The sequence below is a fragment of the Chlorocebus sabaeus genome, chromosome 20 (assembly GCF_047675955.1).
Source record: "Chlorocebus sabaeus isolate Y175 chromosome 20, mChlSab1.0.hap1, whole genome shotgun sequence".
Lineage (NCBI taxonomy): Eukaryota > Metazoa > Chordata > Mammalia > Primates > Cercopithecidae > Chlorocebus > Chlorocebus sabaeus.
Genome location: NC_132923.1, coordinates 42796535 through 42815342, shown reverse-complemented (window position 1 = coordinate 42815342; position 18808 = coordinate 42796535). Strand labels below are relative to the sequence as shown.

The 18808-nt window shown below is 40.4% G+C and overlaps 1 protein-coding gene and 1 pseudogene across 2 annotated transcripts in view; one reads left to right on the top strand and one right to left on the bottom strand.

The window, feature by feature from the left end:
• Nucleotides 1-18808, bottom strand: part of BCAR3 (BCAR3 adaptor protein, NSP family member) — a 282586-nt gene that overhangs the window by 220488 nt on the left and 43290 nt on the right. The window lies entirely within an intron of this gene.
• Nucleotides 14937-15961, top strand: LOC103224418 (large ribosomal subunit protein uL18 pseudogene; annotated as a pseudogene).

The following is an 18808-nucleotide window of genomic DNA, read 5'->3' as shown; positions in this document are numbered from 1 at the left end:
AATCATGGAGTCTTTTTTTTTTTTTTTTTTGCCAACCAAACCAGCAGCAGCAGTGAAATGGAGTTATTTTTGCCTTAGGATAATCTGGCTCTATCGCTTGTCGTAGCCCTGGTTTTAGCCACTACTCACACCTCCTACTGGGTTCCCAGCCACCTGCCAGTTCTGGCTCCTCCAACACGACCCACTTCTCTAGGATCAGGGATTTTCCCTGCTGTCCACTTTTCTCCAACCCTTCTTTGCTCAGCTGAATCCTACTCATTGTGCAGTTTAATACTCAGGTATCGTTTCTTGAGGGAAGCCTTTCTGAAGGTAGCACCTCCCCTGTTGTGGTTCTCATTAAACCATTATACAATCACCATGTTTAATTATCAATTCCCTCACAACATATAGGCTCTTGGAGAAAGGAGGGTGTCTGTCTTTGTTATGGAAAGCCTCAGGCTTTGGTATGGGGTCACCGTAGGAGCTCAATTTTCTGATACTGATCTCAGGTTCTGATATCTTGGCCAACATCAGAAAAAGCAGTTAAGGAGGATGGGAAGAGGCAAGATGGGAGGAGGAGTGGTGAAGGCAAACAGCTGAGTTTCTAACAGTCAGAGTTTATTGTCTAAAACTTTGAGGGAGAAGTGCAGGTGCTGAGTTTTAGGCAATCCACTTTTGTACAGGAAGCATGGTGAAGAGAGGCCACCTAATGGTTAACAAAATCATTAGAGTAGCAACAACTTCTAATTGAAAGATGCCATTCCTGAGGTCTAGTGACTTGGCCCTGGCCAAGTCATTCATTAATTCCTTTGCTCACAGCTGTTTATTGAGCTGTGCTCTATGCCAGGCACCATTTTCAGCAGTGGAGAATAGGGTAGAGAACAAAAGCAAACTCCTAACCTCATGCAGCTTACATTCTAGTGAGAATGACAGGTACCAACTAATAAACAAATATAGGATGAGTCAGTGGACATAAGTAAAATGAAGAAAAAATAAAGCATGGCAAGAGGATAGTGAGTGATGAGTAGGGCTATTTGGGTACTGGGATCAGAGAAGGCCCGTCTTTGAGGGAAACTTGTTTGAAGAAGAAAGTGAGCCATGCAGATACCTAGGGGAAGGGTGTTCCAGGGTAGCATTAGTCATGTTGACAGAATGTCATTAGAAACCTGAGCCTCTTCCTTCAGCGCTTTTACGTAATTGCTTAGTGCGTAAGTTGTTCAGGAAATGAGAACAAACTTACCAATGCACGTACTCTTGGATAGCAGACATTCTGCTAAAAGATTTTACAGCAAGGGAATGGCATGTGGCAGCTGCAATACCCACCTCCAGCCCAGCAGGGCCTCTCATGCCCACCTCCTTCCTCCTCCCCCAATCCCAGGATGGGAACAACCTGACCCCAGTGCTTCATTTACAATTTGGGACCAGCTAATCCTAGGTGACTCTGGTTCCTGTTGCCCTTGGCCTCCACCCAAAAGGTAAACCCCTCAGGACACGTCTTTTCATTCTCAACCCCACATTGTTTCCAACCTCCTTCCCACTGACCTCATCCCCCACTGCTCCTGGAATTCCCTCCCACCCTCAGGGCCTGCTTAAGGTAGACAACACCCAAACCTCAGCCTGTTCTCTTTTGTTCACTTAGAGGACTCCTCTGTGGCCTTCCTTTGCCACCTTTTTCATGGAAGGCTGCTCATTTTCCCACATCCTGTGGGGACTCAGAGGCGATCAGCATTGTCCTAGCTCGCCCAATACTTTGCTCATCTCTCCTTTGTACAAATGATCTTTGATTCTTATGCCATCTACCTCTTCCTTTTGCTCTTCCTACCAAGTCCTGGTTATCCCAAAATAGGGACTGAGGAATTGACTCATAATGTTCTTTCCACTGCAACTCTTACCATCACTTGATATGTCTGCACTGGGCTGATGATTCTGTTAAAACTCTTCTCTCACATTTCCTTGGCTTCTTCAAACACAATGACATTCATCTGCTCTCTACTCTGGCCACCCAAAGCAATCAAGTGGCCCAAAGCACAAGCACAGAGAATGGAAAAGAAAATGGAGATGGTAAACAGGAAGCAAAGAGAAAAGGAAAAAAAAAAAAACCAAAAACAAGATGGAGGAGCCAGGATTTTCTTTGCAGAAAGGGCTAGAAGCTCAAAACTCCATTTTGGGGGTGGGTTTGACATGCATTGTGGATGGTTTCATTTGGTTTAAAATCTTTTTTGATCTGGACAGAAATTAGGGTATTCTGGTTAATAATACATTTTGTTAAAAGTGACCATAAAATACATTACTAAATTTACGAAGAATAAAATGCATCCAGACCTCACTGATACCATTTAACTATTATTTGCTAAATAACATCCCTTGCATTTACAAGTACTTTTACACATTGTATTTCATTTTAATCTCAAAACAGCCTTGTCCTGACTCCCCCTATGATTCTGCAATGATTTGGCTCACTGTTCAGAAATCTAGACCTCAATGCCCTGGGTCAAGTGGAGTTGGCTTGACCAAAAGGGACTCTGGAACCCCAGGGGAGGGCCAGTAGGAAAAGGGTAGCCAGCATGTATAGAGCTATGGAGTGGAGGAGATTGCCCAGTTCTCCAAGGTCCAGCTGACTAAAGCACCTGCCCCTAGTCCACTTGGCCTATGCCAGGAGTCAGCAAACTTTCTTGAAGAGGCAGAAAATAAGACAATACAAAAGAAACAACCATGGCTATGTTCCAGTAAAACTCTATGGACACTGAAATTTGAATTTCCTGTCATTTTCACACAAGAAATAATACGCTTCTTTTGATTTTTTTTCAACCATTTACAAATATAAAAATCACTTTTAGCTCATGGGCCACATGGCCAATAAGCTGGATTCAATACACAGGCCATAATTTGCTGACCCTCAGTGTGTGCCAGAACAGCCACAAAGGAACCAGGCAGCTGGTCCTCTGTTCATTAGTCCATTAATATTAACATCAATTAATATTGATAATGCCCATCATTTTGAACACTTATTCTGTTAAATACTATGCAAATGCTTTACATATTTATCATCATTTAATCTTCGTACAATTGAGCAAGTTATTACACAAGCCCCACTTTACAGATGATGAAAACAGGCTCTGGGAGGATAACCTGCCTGAGGTCACACAACTAGTAAGGTTAGGAGATCCTCGCCTAGCTACAAAGCCCATGTTCTCAGCCATTATAATGCCTTCCATGCTGGCTCTGCATCATAGGCATACATTTTGGGTTCTCAAATCCTCCTCTGTCTACTTTCCTATCTCTTCCTGCTGTTTGGCTTTTTAGATTCTTACTATCACCTTCTCCCTGTTCCCCACTTTAAGATTTATCTTCTCCCAAGCTCGACAGCTGTTCAGGTTAGGAACCTGGAATCGTACGTATCTCTTCAACTTTATCTTGGTCCTTGGGTTTGGGTCATCATGACTTGAGCTAGGATAAGGTGTCTTTCTTGGGGCAAACAGGAGCTGCTGGAACCAAAAGGTGGGTTTTGCCCAAAGCCCTTACTGAGTGTGAAAGCCAGGGAAACCCAGATGAATGTGAAGTCTAAAGGATGGGAGAAGGATCCAGAAGAGAGGACATTTCAGAAGTCAGGATGTGGACAGAACAGGAATGGAGGGAAAAGGAAGCAAAATTTATTTATTTATTTATTTATTTATTTATTTTTTTTTTTTTGAGACGGAGTCTCGCTCTGTCGCCCAAGCTGGAGTGCAGTGGCGCGATCCCGCCTCCCGGGTTCACGCCATTCTCCTGCCTCAGCCTCCCGAGTAGCTGGGACTACAGGCGCCCACCACCGCGCCCGGCTCATTTTTTGTATTTTTTAGTAGAGACGGGGTTTCACCGTGGTCTTGATCTCCTGACCTTGTGAAAGGAAGCAAAATTAACTCTGAATGATTTCCCTGGATGGAGCAGACAACACCAAGGCTGTCCTTTAATCATGGTCAGCTCTGAGGGGCCCTGGGTAGGTAGGCCTGGCTAGAAGGTATGTGGTTAGAGCAGACAGGCTCATCTTGGGGTGTCCCTCCTGTGAGCAGCAATGTTCCTGGGGACCACCTGGCATCTTCAGCTTTGCCCCATTTTTTATTTTAGCCCTAGAGGAGAATGCTCCACATGAGCACAAATGAAACCATCCAAGTACTGTAGAAAACTGGGGCTCAATCCTGGCATGGCTAATCTCTAAGGGACATCTTCAGCAGTGCTGATACTAAGTGGGGCACTATGGTTCCAGATAAGTCAGTTCATTTTGAGGCCAGTCCCGAGACAGTAGAGTCCAGTCCCGGGTAGAGAGGACTACAGAGGTTGTAGAAAGAGCCCAACAGAGAAAATGGAGTACATTAGGAAATACAATCTGAGTGTTCATAAGGACTGAGCAAACACAGTGGAGGATAAGGAAGGCCAGGCACCTCTGGGGTCAGCAAGAGGAACTCCAGGTCTTGCCAGCTGGAAAAGATAAAACCCCAAAATACTGCCAGGCTTGGGAAGCAATGATAACCTCAGGGCAGGACATTCTTTCTTAAATAATAACCCTAAATCACAAGCCTTGAAGGATAGTATAAGATTGATGGATTTAACTACATGAAGCTTAAGAACATCTGTTCATCAAAAGAACCAGGAAGAAGTGAGAAGATAAGCCACAGACTGGGAGGAGATATTTTCAACACATACAACCAACAAAGAATTAGTATCCAGAATATATAAATAATGCCTACAAATCAATCCTATAAAAATGTACTCTATAAAAACGGACAAAGCATACAAACGTGCATTTCAGAAGGAAAAAAATATGAATTGGCAAAATCTAAGAAGACTGACATTATCAGAGGATGTGGAGCCTCCCTTTGGTAGAAGTATAGACTTGCTCAACCACTTGGGTAAACAATTTAGTATTATAAAGTTGAAACTGTGAATACCTATCATCGAGAGAGAATTCTACTCCTCCATATATACCCTAAACTAGGATTTTTCAACCTCAGCACTATTGACATGTTAGACCAGCTAATGGTTATAGGGGGCTTTCCTGTAGGATATTTAGCAGCATCCATAGTCTCTACCTGCTAGATGTCAGTATCAATGCTTCCTACCCCAGTCATGAAAAATATATAGTGCAGGACGTTTGCTAAATGCCTTTGACATTGCTAAAAATCACCCTGGTTGATAATTCTTGCCCTAGGCTCATGTGCAAAGTTCTATGAGAATGTTCAGAGCAGCTGTACAAAATAGCAAAAGGCATAAATATATAGAAAAAAAAGGTTGGAAACATATAGAAAAAGCACAAACATTCAACAAAATAACAGACAACTAAATTGTAGCAAATAATTGCAATGAAATATTATACAATTCTAAAAATGAACTCCAGAAATATAAGTGACTCATAAATGTTGAGGGAACAAAGTTGTAGAAAAACATTCAGTATGGATGTTTCTATAAAGTGTAAAACATGCAAATTTAAATAGCATATTGCCTAGGAGTACATACATATGTGTTGTGGTGGACTGCACTTCCTCAAAATGGCTACAACAACATTTCTGGTCCCATCTCTCTTCCAGAACCTTACCACCCTCCCATCAAGGAGAGTGTAGTCAGTATCTCCTCCCCTTGAACCCAGGTGGGACTTTGGGACTGCTTCAATTAATAGACACTATGTGATTTCTGAGGCTAGGTCACAAAAGGCAAGTTTTGCTCTCTTGCCTGGTTTTCTATCATGGGATGTTTACCCTTAGAACTCATCCACCATTTTGTGAGGAAGTCCAGGCCACATGGAGATGCCAATGTGGAGACAAACCAAAGCCCCAGGGCCTCAACCCAGTATTAACAGCCAGCCAGCAGTGAGTCATCTTAGAAGTGGATCCAACAGCCCTCAGTTGAGCAGCATGGCTGATGCTATATGAAGTGGTGATGAGTTTTCCCTACAGAATCCTGCCCAAATAATGGATCTGTAAAGAAAGAAAGAAAAAAAAAAAAGATTGACACCACTAAATTTTGGGGCATTTTGTTATGCAATAGGTATCCAGAATAGATAGTAAAATATCTAATGAACAGTAAGGGAATAAACATAAAATTTAGGATTATGGTTATTGATGAGGGGAGGACAGAGAATGTGATGGAGCACGATCAAGTGGGGGAACTGCCTGCCCCAGAATGTCCTAATTTGGTGGCAGAGCCTACTCAGAAGGTTAAGAGGAGTAAAACCACAGACCTTTCCTACTCCTAAGCACCAGCAGTGCTGAGGGTGAGCAATTCTCCCAGCATGAAAGAGCCAAAGGGGAAGAAAGTGTCCTGATTAGACAGAGTTGCCTAGGTAGGCAGAGACTATCCTTTCTGTGCAGGCTGGAGCTTCTCTAATGGACTTGATGACGACCGCGCAGCCAATGCTCTCCTTAGGCAATGCTCTTGCTTGTTTAATCAACACTTAGAGTTACCTGTTGACATTTTGGAAACAAAATCAAGAGCCTTTGACAGGACAAAGCGAGCATTGTGACATTAGGAATATTGAGAATTGGTTCTCAACAGTGGATGAACACTGGGCACTTATCTTCCAGAAAGGAGGTCTTTGTGTGCAGACTTGGCTCTAGGCAAGATTGTGGTGTTAGAAAACTTTGACATTGGTGCTCCCTATATGAGCTTCCCTTACTCCTGTTGAGAATTCCAAGTTATAAGGATCCAGTGTTGGTCAGGCAGTGAACATAGCAAATTCAAGGGATTAAGGATAGTTCTTCTCCATCTTGGGGATTCCCAAAAGGGCCAGCTTAGAAGGGAAGGGCTAGAACTGGGCAGCTGGGCCATTCTGGGAGTTGGGGCATATCATTCATGGCAGTCAGTAGAGAGCTGAAGGTGCCCTTCAAACAAGAAACAGCAAACTGATGGTCTCCCCAAAAGAGAGAGAGAATTAAAAAAGAAACCCCAAAATGCAGCTTTCTATAGCAAGTACTTTGGAAACGCCAAATGAAGGGTAGGCTATTATAATTTTCCATAGTAGAATCTGGGCCTATTTTTCTAAGGTGGAAAACCTCAAAGTCAAATGCTCGTGAGACATAAAATGTAATGAGTTAAGTGGTAACAGGGAGTGGTGGGGACTGTGGCAAACAGAGAAGATAGGCTTTTACCTAGGGAGCCATCACTACTCAGCTGCAGCTCACTGCTGTTAGGAGGAAAGCTTGGCCTAGATTTATTCAGTCTTATGATTGTGAAGAGAAGCCAGAAATTCAGATACTTATGTAAGAATTCACAATTTTTAAAATAATGTGCTAGCTATACCAAACATGTCTGTGAACCATATTTGGATGTATACAAAAAGATCTAGCTACATCACAGGATTGTGAAGAGGATAAAATGAGATGGAATAGAACCAACAATAATTAACTAGTGAATATGCATCATTAATGCTTTTAAGAAAAACCCACAGACAATACAAAACAGGTCAGGGTCTGGTGACAGGTTGTACTTTCCAAAGATGGCTTCAATAACATCTCCCATCCGCATGCTATTTTTATAAGGTAACCATGACACTTTTTCTATCAAATGGTGGAGGTTACTTTTCCTCCCCCGAATCTGAGTGGGACTTTATGAATTCCTGAAACAATAGTATAGTGGAAATCATACGATGTGACTTCCAAAGCTAGTAAGTCATAAAAGTGCCATGCATTTCTGCCTTGCTCCCAGGGAATGCTCATACCTGTAACTCAGCCTCAATACTATGAGGGAGCCCAAGGCCCCTGTGGAGTGGAGAGGCCCATGTTGAGAGGAACCAAAGCACCCAGCTCACACACTTAGCTGGGTTCTTAGCCAACAGCTAGCTCTAACTGGCCAGCAATGTGAGTAAACTATCTCGAAAGTGGGTCCTCCAGCTCCCATTTAAGTAGCCCCAGCTGAGACCATGGAGAGCAGAGACAAAGCCATTCCTGCTCAGTCTTGCCTAAATTACAGATTTATAATCAAAATAAATGAATGTCATTGTTTTAAGTCACTAAGCTTTGGAGTGACTTTTTACACAGAAATGATGAATTTGTAGCCAGAGGCACTACTGGAAGGGCAAAGAAAGACCCAAGATCAATTCAGAACATCCAAAAGCACAGATACTAAAATGTTTAAGTTAAAAGGAAAAGGTGTTTTCTTTCCAGGTTTCCAAGGCTGAGAGAGAACTCACTGAGACAAATAGCAGGGGGAAATGGATGATCTGAAGCTTAATTTGAACCTGACATCAGGCTGAGGAAGGAGTAGTAACCCTTCCATAGCTGAATGTAGCATTGCTCCAAACTGTTTTTAAGTGTGAAGACTGAGCATTTTAGTTGATCATCTGGGCCAGTGTTCCTCCAGCTGTGATTTTTCACACTGTCCCCTGCAGCCAACTGTCTTAGAATGGGGCCTGGGAAGCTGCATTTTTCAGTCACTTTCCAGATGATTCTTTTGCACCTAAGAATCACTGATTGTTTCTAAGTTTAGAGATCTATACTTCACACATCTTCCATGTAACCCTTTAAGACATTTTTCCTGCAGTTTATTTCTTAAAGAAATGCTCATAATTTAACACTTAAGCCATCCGCATCTTGTCAGGGGAGGAAGCAGGGTTTCATTTCTCAGCTGACAGAGGCCCTGTGTCCCCAATGACTGGATATAGTGGGCTTGGCATTAAGCTTGAAGGAATGGAGGAAAAGGGGCATCTGAGACAGATGGTGGGTAAAAAGAGGAATACTCATTTAGTTCTGCTCTGATCTTTGTTAATTTCTTTTATTCTGCTGGTTTTGGGTTTGGTTTGTTCTTGTTTCTCTAGTTCCTTAAGGTGTGACATTAGATTGTCTATTTGTGCCCTTTCAAACTTTTTGATGTAGGGATTTAATGCTATGAACTTTCCTCTTAGCACCACTTTTGCTGTATCCCAAAGGTTTTGATAAGTTGCGTCACTAATATCATTTAGCTCAAAGAATTTTTAAATTTCCATCTTGATTTCACTGTTAACTCAAGATCATTCAAGGGCAGATTGATTAATTTCCATGTATCTGCATTGTTTTGAGAGTTCCTTTTGGAGTTTATTTCCAGTTTTATCCCACTGTGGTCTGAGAAGATACTTGATATGATTTCAATTTTCTTAAATTTATTGAGACTTGTTTTGTGGCCTATCATATGGTCTATCTTGGAGAATGTTCCACGTGCTGATGAGAAGAATACATATTCTTCACTTGTTCAGTAGAATGTTCTGTAAATATCTGTTAAGTCCATTTGTTCTAGGGTATAGTTTAAATCCATTGTTTCTTTGCTGATGTTCTGTCTTAATGACCTGTCTAGTGCTGTCAGTGGAGTATTGAAGTCCCCTACTACTATTGTGTTGCCATCTATCTCATTTCTTAGGTCTAGTAGTAATTGTTTTATAAATTTGGGAGCTCCAGTGTTAGGTGCTTATATATTTAGGAATGTAATGTCTTCCTGTTGGACTAATCCTTTTATCATTACATAATGTCCTTCTTTGTCTTTTTTTACTGTTGTTGCTTTAAAGTCTGTTTTGTCTGATATAAGAGTAGCTACTCCTGCTTGCTTGCTCTTGGTTTCCATTTGCGTGGAATGTCTTTTTCTACCTCTTTAAGTTTATGTGAGTCCTTATGTATTAGGTGAGTCTCTTGAAGTCAGTAGATCCTTGGTTGGTGAATTTTTATCCATTCTGTCATTCTGCATCTTTTTAGTGGAGCTTTTAGAACTTTTCCATTCAACATTAGTATTGAGATGTGAGGTACTGTTCTATTCATCATGTTAGTTAGTGCCTAAATACCCTGTTATTTTTCATTGTGTTATTGTTTTATAGGCCCTGTGAGATTTATGCTTTAAGGAACTTCTATTTCAGTGTATTGTGAGGTTTTGTTCCAAGACTTAGAACTCCTGCTAGCATTTCTTATAGTAGTGGTTTGGTAGTGGCAAATTCTCTCAGCATTTGTTTGTCTGAAAAAAGACTTTATCTTTCCTTCAGGTATGAAGCTTAGTTTTGCTGGATATAAAATTTTTGGCTGACAATTATTTTGTTTAAGGAGGCTAAAGATTAGACCCCAATCCCACTGGCTTGTAAGGTTTCTGCTGAGAAATCTGCTGTTAATCTGAGTTGACTGTGGGGACCGGAGCCTCTTCTGGCTGGCAGAGATAGACCATTGCCACTCCCTGTTCAAATATTCCTATAACTTCATTTTTTTGGGCACTGTTTGGGCATCCTTAATACACACCAAGTCACTGCTCAGTCCCAACTACCACCCAGAGTCCCACTGAGTCCTTCTTTCCTTTCAGTAGTAGAAAGAATTTAGGCTGCAAGAACTTAGGCTGAAAGTTAGAGAATGTGTGATTTTAGTAAAAATAATACCAGCAAATGTTGTTAAAATATTCTCTGCCTCCCTCCCTCCCTTTATTTTTTCTTCCACTATCTTTCTCTCTTTTTTGAGAAATTATTTCACTGTCACTCAGGCTAGAGTGGAGTGGTGCGATCCTAGCTCACTATAACCTCTAACTCCTAGGTTCAAGCAATTCTCCTGTCTCAGCCTCCCAAGCAGCTGGGACTACTAAAAATTAGCACCCAGCTAATTTAAAAAATATGTAAAATTGTTGGCCAGGCTCGTCTCTAACTTGTGGCCTCAAGCGATCCTCCCTCCTGGGCCTCCCAAAGTGTTGGGATTACAGGCACAAGCCACTACACCCAACCTATTAAAATACTGTCTTTTGGTGTAAGAGGAAATGCTCATCAGCAAAAAAAGACACTGAATCTAACATGTAAAGACCTATTATATGCAGGGTTCTTTGCTAAGCCCTCCCTCCGGGGGAAAGCAATGGCCCTTTGTAGGAGCCAAAAACCTTAAAAAATGTTATAATCAAGTTGGAAGAATATGTATGTAGTAACATTCCACATCCACAAAAATTGTATGCACAGATACATATTAGTATATTTATTAGATAATCTGGAAGAATAAACACCAAACTAATCACTGTGGCTGTAACTTGGGGTGGGGTAGGATGACCAAATAATAAGAAATTTGAAGAGAACAGGTCTCATTTGTTTAGAATGGTAGGGCATGCGGGATCAAATCAGAATTTTGAAATGTTCTTAGGCTATTGTTCACCCCTACATGAAGTGCCATCATCTGGTTTTCCAGTGAAGATGCAGAGGCTCCTATTTTTCCTTCTGGAATGCCGAAGGCCTTGTTTTATGCTAATGTATCCTCATTAGCATAGGGAGAAATAAGATCAGGATTGCAGTTATGATTATTTCCTTAGGAGAGATTCTTTAAGGGCAATGATCCATTGCATGGTCAATCATGCTGGTGAGGGACCTTGAGGAGTCAGGTGGAAGAATATCCAGCTTGATGTCTTTTGTAAGCCTTGGGACTTTAGGGCTAAACAAAAGTTAATGGGAAGCCCTTCCCCATTTGGTCAGAAGTAGAGGAGGAAGTGTGTGGGACAAAATGGGCCATAGAAGACTGCCTTTACTTACTTTCTATGGCTATTAGTTCAAATTGATGAACTAACATAATTTTAGCTGGAATTCTATTCTTTCTATGATATTTGCAATTTCTGCAGCATTTATAACATTTGTAACAGAAATATTAAAATAATAAACAATACAGTGAATAACTGAGAGGTTCATTTAGCTAAAGACAATGAAGAAAAGAAATAACATATTATAGAAAAAACCCTGAACATACATTTTGATAGTTTGTGCTTAATAGAATAATCATCCTTCTCCGTTTGCTTTTATATGTACTTTATGATATATTTGAGTGGATTTATCCAGAACTGTAATTAACTGATGATTTATAATATCTAATTACTTAACTTACCATTCATTTTCTGCTGGGAGTACAACTTGAAGAGGGTTGAGTTCCAATTGCCAAAAATATTTGATTATCAGTGTCCTCATTATTCTATGGGTTATTCTGTCCTAAAGGTAGCTTTCCTATGAATCCAGTAGTGCACTAAATGGCAGTATAATTTAAATCAAATACTATCTGCTTTCAAGTAAGATCTAAAACACTTACAGTCTTATTTGTCTTCACTTCCAAACAAAAATATCAATTTCCTATATATTATTTTGAATAGGGGTAAAAATTAGGAACCATGTTTCCATGATCTCAGGATTCCAGATGTTTTGGGGATAGAACCATTCTTCCTGAATTTGTTTGCAATCTAAAACTGAAATTGGATTCCAAATATTATTATTTAGTATGGTTCCATCAACTGCCCTTTGGGAGAACATGGGTATTATTAAAAATGATCCCTGTTTCTGCTAGCTGTACTGCATTATATTTCTGGTTACTGCCTATGTGGGTTGCTGAAGCCCTAAGAGTACAGGCTGTGTACCCTGGTAGCAATTTTCCAGGAAGAAGAGGGCCCATATGTGTTCCATAAATGTATACCTTGTGCTTCTGCATCCAAAATGACTGGCCATGTTTTAGAGGCCACTTCTGCTTCCATTTGGATTAGCATGGTCAATAACCTTGTTGAGTCTGAACCCATGCATTTTCTGATTGTTGGGCTTTGGCATAGTCCCTTGTTAGCTGGGCAGTTTGATTCACCCATTTAGCAATAGCATCATTATCTTTCCATGCAGCTTCTCAACCCTCACTTTCCTTCTGAAAGAGTATGCTTTTTATTCTACTTAGGTTGGTAAGTATCAACTTTTCTTGTAAATGTCTTTCTTCATTAAATACATTCTCAACTTGTCTTAATGTCCCAGGTCCTGCCTCTATTGCATTTAAGGCTCTTTTTACAACTTAGTTTTTTTGGAAAAGAAGTTTAGTTAAGCTTTTTAAATAATGGAGTATATCTCCCTTCAGTAAAGCTGGTTCATACAAACTGCCATTCACTTTCATAGGTCAACCTGTAATTATCTCATGGAATAATTGATGTATTATTCCAGAAGGAGCTGCTCTTAGATTAAGCAAAACCAGTAGAAGAGCCTTGAGCCAAGAAATAGGAAAAGCTTTGGATAATTTTCTAGCTGGGTTTTATTTTTGATATGTTCATTCCACCAATCAGAAGACTGGGCATGGGATGTACGATAAAAATATTGGAGAATAGGCCAGATTATACAAATTGAGTGAATTATCTATTCAGTAAAATGAGTTCCCTATTTCTATGTAATTTGGAAAGAATTCCTCAAAAGGAAATTATCCATTCCAACAAACATTTTCCTACTGCTTACACTGTGGCTTTTTCTCAAGGAAATTCTTCAACATAATGAGAGAACATATAAATCATAACCAATACATATTTATAACCCTGAGCTGGAGGTAAGTGGATAAAATCCATTTCTCAAATATTGAAAGGGCCAGTGGGCAAAGTTAAATGCCCTTGAGATCTAGAAGAGGCTTTTCTGGATTACATATAGGACAAATTGGACATTTAGCGTAAACCTTATGAACTACTGTGGGTGAGGGTTTCCAGTAATAGTGTTTTCCCCAGGCAAATATTTTCTCAGGTCCCCAGTGAATGAGTTCATGGACATGTTGTAATACAGGAAATTGATATCCCAAAGGCAAAATAGGGATTTGCTTTTCTGTCACTGGGTCTATATTATATTTTGCAAGTTGGGGGAAAAGCATTCTCCCTTAGTTAGTCATATTTGCTTTTTCCGCTTTGGAATCTTTTCTTGAGCCCCTTCACTTTAAACATGGCCATCTCTACAGTTTCATTTGATATTAGCATTAACCTATTTTTTTTTTTTTTTTTTTTTTTTTTTTTTTTTTTTTGCTCAGCATCAGCAAAATTATTTGCTTTACTCCAGGGAGTCGTGTTTGGAATGTCCAGGACTCTTAACAATAGCCAATTTTTTTTTTTTTTTTTTTGGTAACTGGATGGCTTCCAGAAGATCAGAAACTTGAGAGCCATGTTTAATAGGATGTCCAAAGGAGGTTAAATAACCTCGCTGTTTCCATAACATTCCAAAGACATGAGCTGCACCAAAAGTGTAATGGCTGTCAGTATAAATATTAGTTATTTGACTGTTGGCCAGTTAGACAACCTCTGGTGAGTACTATTAATCCAGCCAACTGTGCTGACTTGACTTTAGGCAAGAAATTGCTCTCTATGATGTCTACCTGAGACACAATGACATAGCCTGTTTGGTATTTTTCAAATTTATCCTTTAGATATGATGCATCTGTGGACCAGGTAACATCAGCATTTTGTTGTGGTATCTCCTGTAAATTCTGACTGGGCATCAAAAGCTGTTCTATTAGTAATAGAACTATATAGCATATAGAGTGTATGCTGTTTTATACAGTCATGAGGTAATCTCCTCAGGTGCTTCAAGAAGTAACTTGTGAGATTAAGACTATTATAGCAAGAGAGAGTAATGTGTGGAGCAGAGAATAAAAGTACATTGTAATAAAGCCAATCAGTTGACAGAAAAATATTGTGTATGATGTGAATTCAAAAAAGCTTCTGCAGAATGAAGTACATATATAGTCAAGGGAGCCTCCATTACAGTTTCCTGAGTAACCTTGAGAAACATGATAATGCCTGAAATGGCCCTCCAACAAGGGGGCAGCCCATGAGCTATAGAGTCTATTGCTGACTATCAGAGCCAGTAGTTCTATATTTTCCCCTGTGTTTTGGGGCTGGAACACCCAAGATGATGTCATGGCTTCCATAAACAAAAAAGAAAAATGGTAGCTGATAATTTGGATGGCTCAAAGCAGGAACCCTTGTAAGATTTTCCTTTATTTATTGAATAGTTATTTGTTCCTAGGATATCCAATGTATGGGGTCAGGTTGATCTTTCATCAATGCATATAAAGACTGTTCCATGGGAGAAAAATTGGGTCTCTAACTGTATCAGCAGCCAGCTAAGCCTAAAACACTCCTAAGCTGTCTTTCGGTCTTTGGAGTTGGGTATGCAAGAATTCCAGTTACTTGATCTGAATTTATATGTATTTCCTCCTTAGAAATTAAATGTCCCCCTTTTCCTGCCCCTAGCGCCGCTGGGCCTGCAGGTCTCTGTCGAGTGGCGGACGCGGGTCTCTGTTCCGCAGGATGGGGTTTGTTAAAGTTGTTAAGAATAAGGCCTACTGTAAGAGATACCAAGTGAAATTTAGAAGACGACGAGAGGGTAAAACTGATTACTATGCTCAGAAACGCTTGGTGATACAGGATAAAAATAAATACAACACACTCAAATACAGGATGATAGTTTGTGTAACAAACAGAGATATCATTCGTCAGATTGCTTATGCCCATATAGAGGGGGATATGATAGTCTGCGCAGCATATGCACACGAACTGCCAAAATATGGTGTGAAGGTTGGCCTGACAAATTATGCTGCAGCATATTGTACTAGCCTGCTGCTGGCCCGCAGGCTTCTCAATAGGTTTGGCATGGACAAGAACTATGAAGGTCAAGTGGAGGTGACTGGCGATGAATACAATGTGGAAAGCATTGATGGTCAGCCAGGTGCCTTTACCTGCTATTTGGATGCAGGCCTTGCCAGAACTAACACTGGCAATAAAGTTTTTGGTGCCCTGAAGGGAGCTGTGGATGGAGGCTTGTCTATCCCTCACAGTACCAAACGATTCCCTGGTTATGATTCTGAAAGCAAGGAATTTAATGCAGAAGTACACCAGGAGCACATCATGGGCCAGAATGTTGCAGATTACATGTGCTGCTTAATGGAAGAAGATGAAGATGCTTACAAGAAACAGTTCTTTCAAAACATAAAGAACAGTGTAACTCCAGACATGGAGGAGATGTATAAGAAAGCTCATGCTGCTATACGAGAGAATCCAGTCTATGAAAAGAAGACCAAGAAAGAAGTTAAAAAGAAGAGGTGGAACCGTCCCCAAATGTCCCTTGCTCAGAAGAAGGATTGGGTAGCTCAAAAGAAGGCAAGCTTCCTCAGAGCTCAGGAGCGGGCTGCTGAGAGCTAAACCAAACAATTTTCTACGATGATTTTTCAGATATAGGCAATAAACTTACAGACAGAAACTAAAAAAAAAAAAAGAAAGAAATTAAATGTCCCAAATGTTTTGTTTCTATTAAGAAGTATTGGAATTTTTCTTTAGATAACTTATGTCTTGTTTTAGCTAATTGTTCCAGCAACTATGGGGTATGATTTTTACAATCATGTAGAATGGAAAAGCATAACAAGAAATCATCCACATACTGAAGTAGAGTGGAATTTTCCTCAAAATTTAGCTCAGTCATCTCAGCCCTTAATATTTTGAAATATAGTTGGGCTTCCAGTGTAACCTTGAAGCATAGCAGTCCAGGTATATTGACAGCCATTCCAGGTAAAGGCAAACAAATATTGACTGTCGGGATCTACCAGTATGCTAAAAAACAAAAAGCACTGCATAAATCAGTTAGTGAAATTCACTGCCTACTGGTATATTAAATAAAGGAGTGTGTAGGGATTTGGGGCTACTGAATGATGGGGAATCACAATCTTGTTAATGGTTCTCTAATCTTGTACAAAGCTCCATTCCTTCCCATTAGGTTTTCATGCTGGGAGGATGGGAGTATTACAAGGACTGGTGGAAGGGATAATCCATCATTTATCAATAAAATGTTTGATTATTGATTTTATTTCTGTTGTTACTCCTGATATTGTTTAATATTTGGAAGTGGAAATGGTTTATTTGGATCCATTCATGTCCACATTGGGGTAGCTGTTAAGATTTTAATAACATTGGTAGATGATTCAGACCATAAATAATTAGGGATTTGGCTTAATAAAGCATCAAGATGGCTGGGCATAGTGGCTCACATCTGTAATCCTAGCACTTTGGGAAGCCAAGGTGGGCGGATCCCTTGAGGTCAGGAGTTCTAAACAAGCCTGGCCAACATGGTGAAACCCTGTCTCTACTAAAAATACAAAAAAATTAGCTGGGCGTGGTGGTGTTCATCAGTAATCCCAGCTAGTTTGGAGGCTGAGGGAGAAGAATTGGTTAAACCCTGGAGGCAGAGGTTGCAGTGAGCTGAGATTATGCCACTGCATTCCAGCCTGGGTGACGGAGTGAGACTCCATCTCTAAATAAATAAATAAATAATAAAGAAAGAAAGCATCAAGTTCTTTTTTTGTCTTAATACTTGATGATTGAATTTGGATGACTATCTGCTCTGAATTTTCTGATTTATCATTTTGAATCAATCCTTTTTCAGTTTTTTTTTAAAACATTCTTCTTCTTTTTGGAAAAGAAATATGAGCATTATGAAGTTCTAGAAAATCTCCTCCCATAAGATGTATTGGTGTAGAAGGCTCCAAAGAAAAGAAGGATGTCCATCTAAATTTCCCTACTGGAAAGGCAGAGATTCTGATTTGCATATAGTCACTAGTTGAGTAGATATCCCTACCATTTGAACTGTTTGATTACTCTGAGGAAGAACATTCTTTAAAAAGGTAGGGTTGAGAACAGAAAGGGTAGCTCCCATGTCAACTAATGCTTTCATTTATTCTCCATTTATACATAGTTTCACTTCCTGCAGAGTATTGCAAAAGAAAAGGGAAAACCCTCTTGATTCCCTCGGAGACCCTATTCCTATTTTCCTTTTCTTCCTTTTGTTTCTGTGCGCATTTCAGTATTCGGCAATTTTTCTTTTCTTTCCTTTTCTTTTTTTTCTGAGATGGAGTCTTGCTCTGTCACCCAGGCTGGAGTACAGTGGCGCAATCTCGGCTCACTGCAAGCTCCGCCTCTCGAGTTCACGCCATTCTCCTGCCTCAGCCTCCCGAGTAGCTGGGACTACAGGCACCTGGCACCACGCCCAGCTAATTTTTTTTTTTTTTTTTTTTTTGTATTTTTAGTAGAGATGGGGTTTCACCATGTTAGCCAGGAGGGTCTCCATCTCCTGACCTCGTGATCCACCCGCCTCAGCCTCCCAAAGTGCTGGGATTACAGGCGTGAGCCACCGCACCTGGCCTCTGCAATTTTTCTTTAGATGTCCTGTTTTCTTGCAATAACAACAAACATCTTTAGATGTTTCTGAGGCTTCTTTTGAAAGCAAGGCCTCTGTTTAGATAAGGTAAACTGAGCAGTAAGTTGTTGAATCTGTAAATTCATGATTTTAGCCGTTTTGTTGTCTTTCTTATTCTGTATAACTGGCCAATTTGTCAGCAAGTTTCACCAGCTCCAAACTGTGCACAGAATCCCAGTTTATTTGGTGCATTTTGACCACCTTGGCCAATTGCTCATCTAATCTCTTAAAGAAGGTTAAAATTAAAATAGAATCATTCTGATGATTCCTGAGACTTTCTTCATTCATTTCCAAATATTGTCTAAAACCCTTTTCAAATCTTTCATAGTAGTCCAGCATGATCTTGTTTGGTTTTTGTTTACATTGCTGGACTTTAGACCAGTCAGAGGTCTTAGGAAATATCAGGCGAATTGTTTAGGCTAAATGGTTTGTCAGTTCTCAAGCTTTTGCTTGGTCTGCAGCTGTTTGTTTATGAAGATAATTTCTCGGGTGTGGTGGCTCACGCCTACAATCCCAGCAACTTGGGAGGCCAATGCAGGAGAATCATTTGAGGCCAAGAGTTAGAGACCAGCCTAGGGAACATAGTAAGACCTTATCTCTACAAAAAATGTTTAAAATTAGCCAGGTGCAGTGGCTCACGTCTGTAATCCCAGCACTTTGGGAGGCCGAGATGGGCAGATCATGAGGTCAGGAGATTGAGACCAGCCTGGTCAACATGGTGTAACCCTGTCTCTACTAAAAATACAAAAATTAGCACGAGCCTGTAATCCCAGCTCCTCAGGAGGCTGAGGCAGGAGAATCACTTGAACCTGGGAGGCGGAGGTTGCAGTGAGCCGGGATTGTGCCACTGCACTGCAGCCTGGCAACAGAGCGAGACTCCAT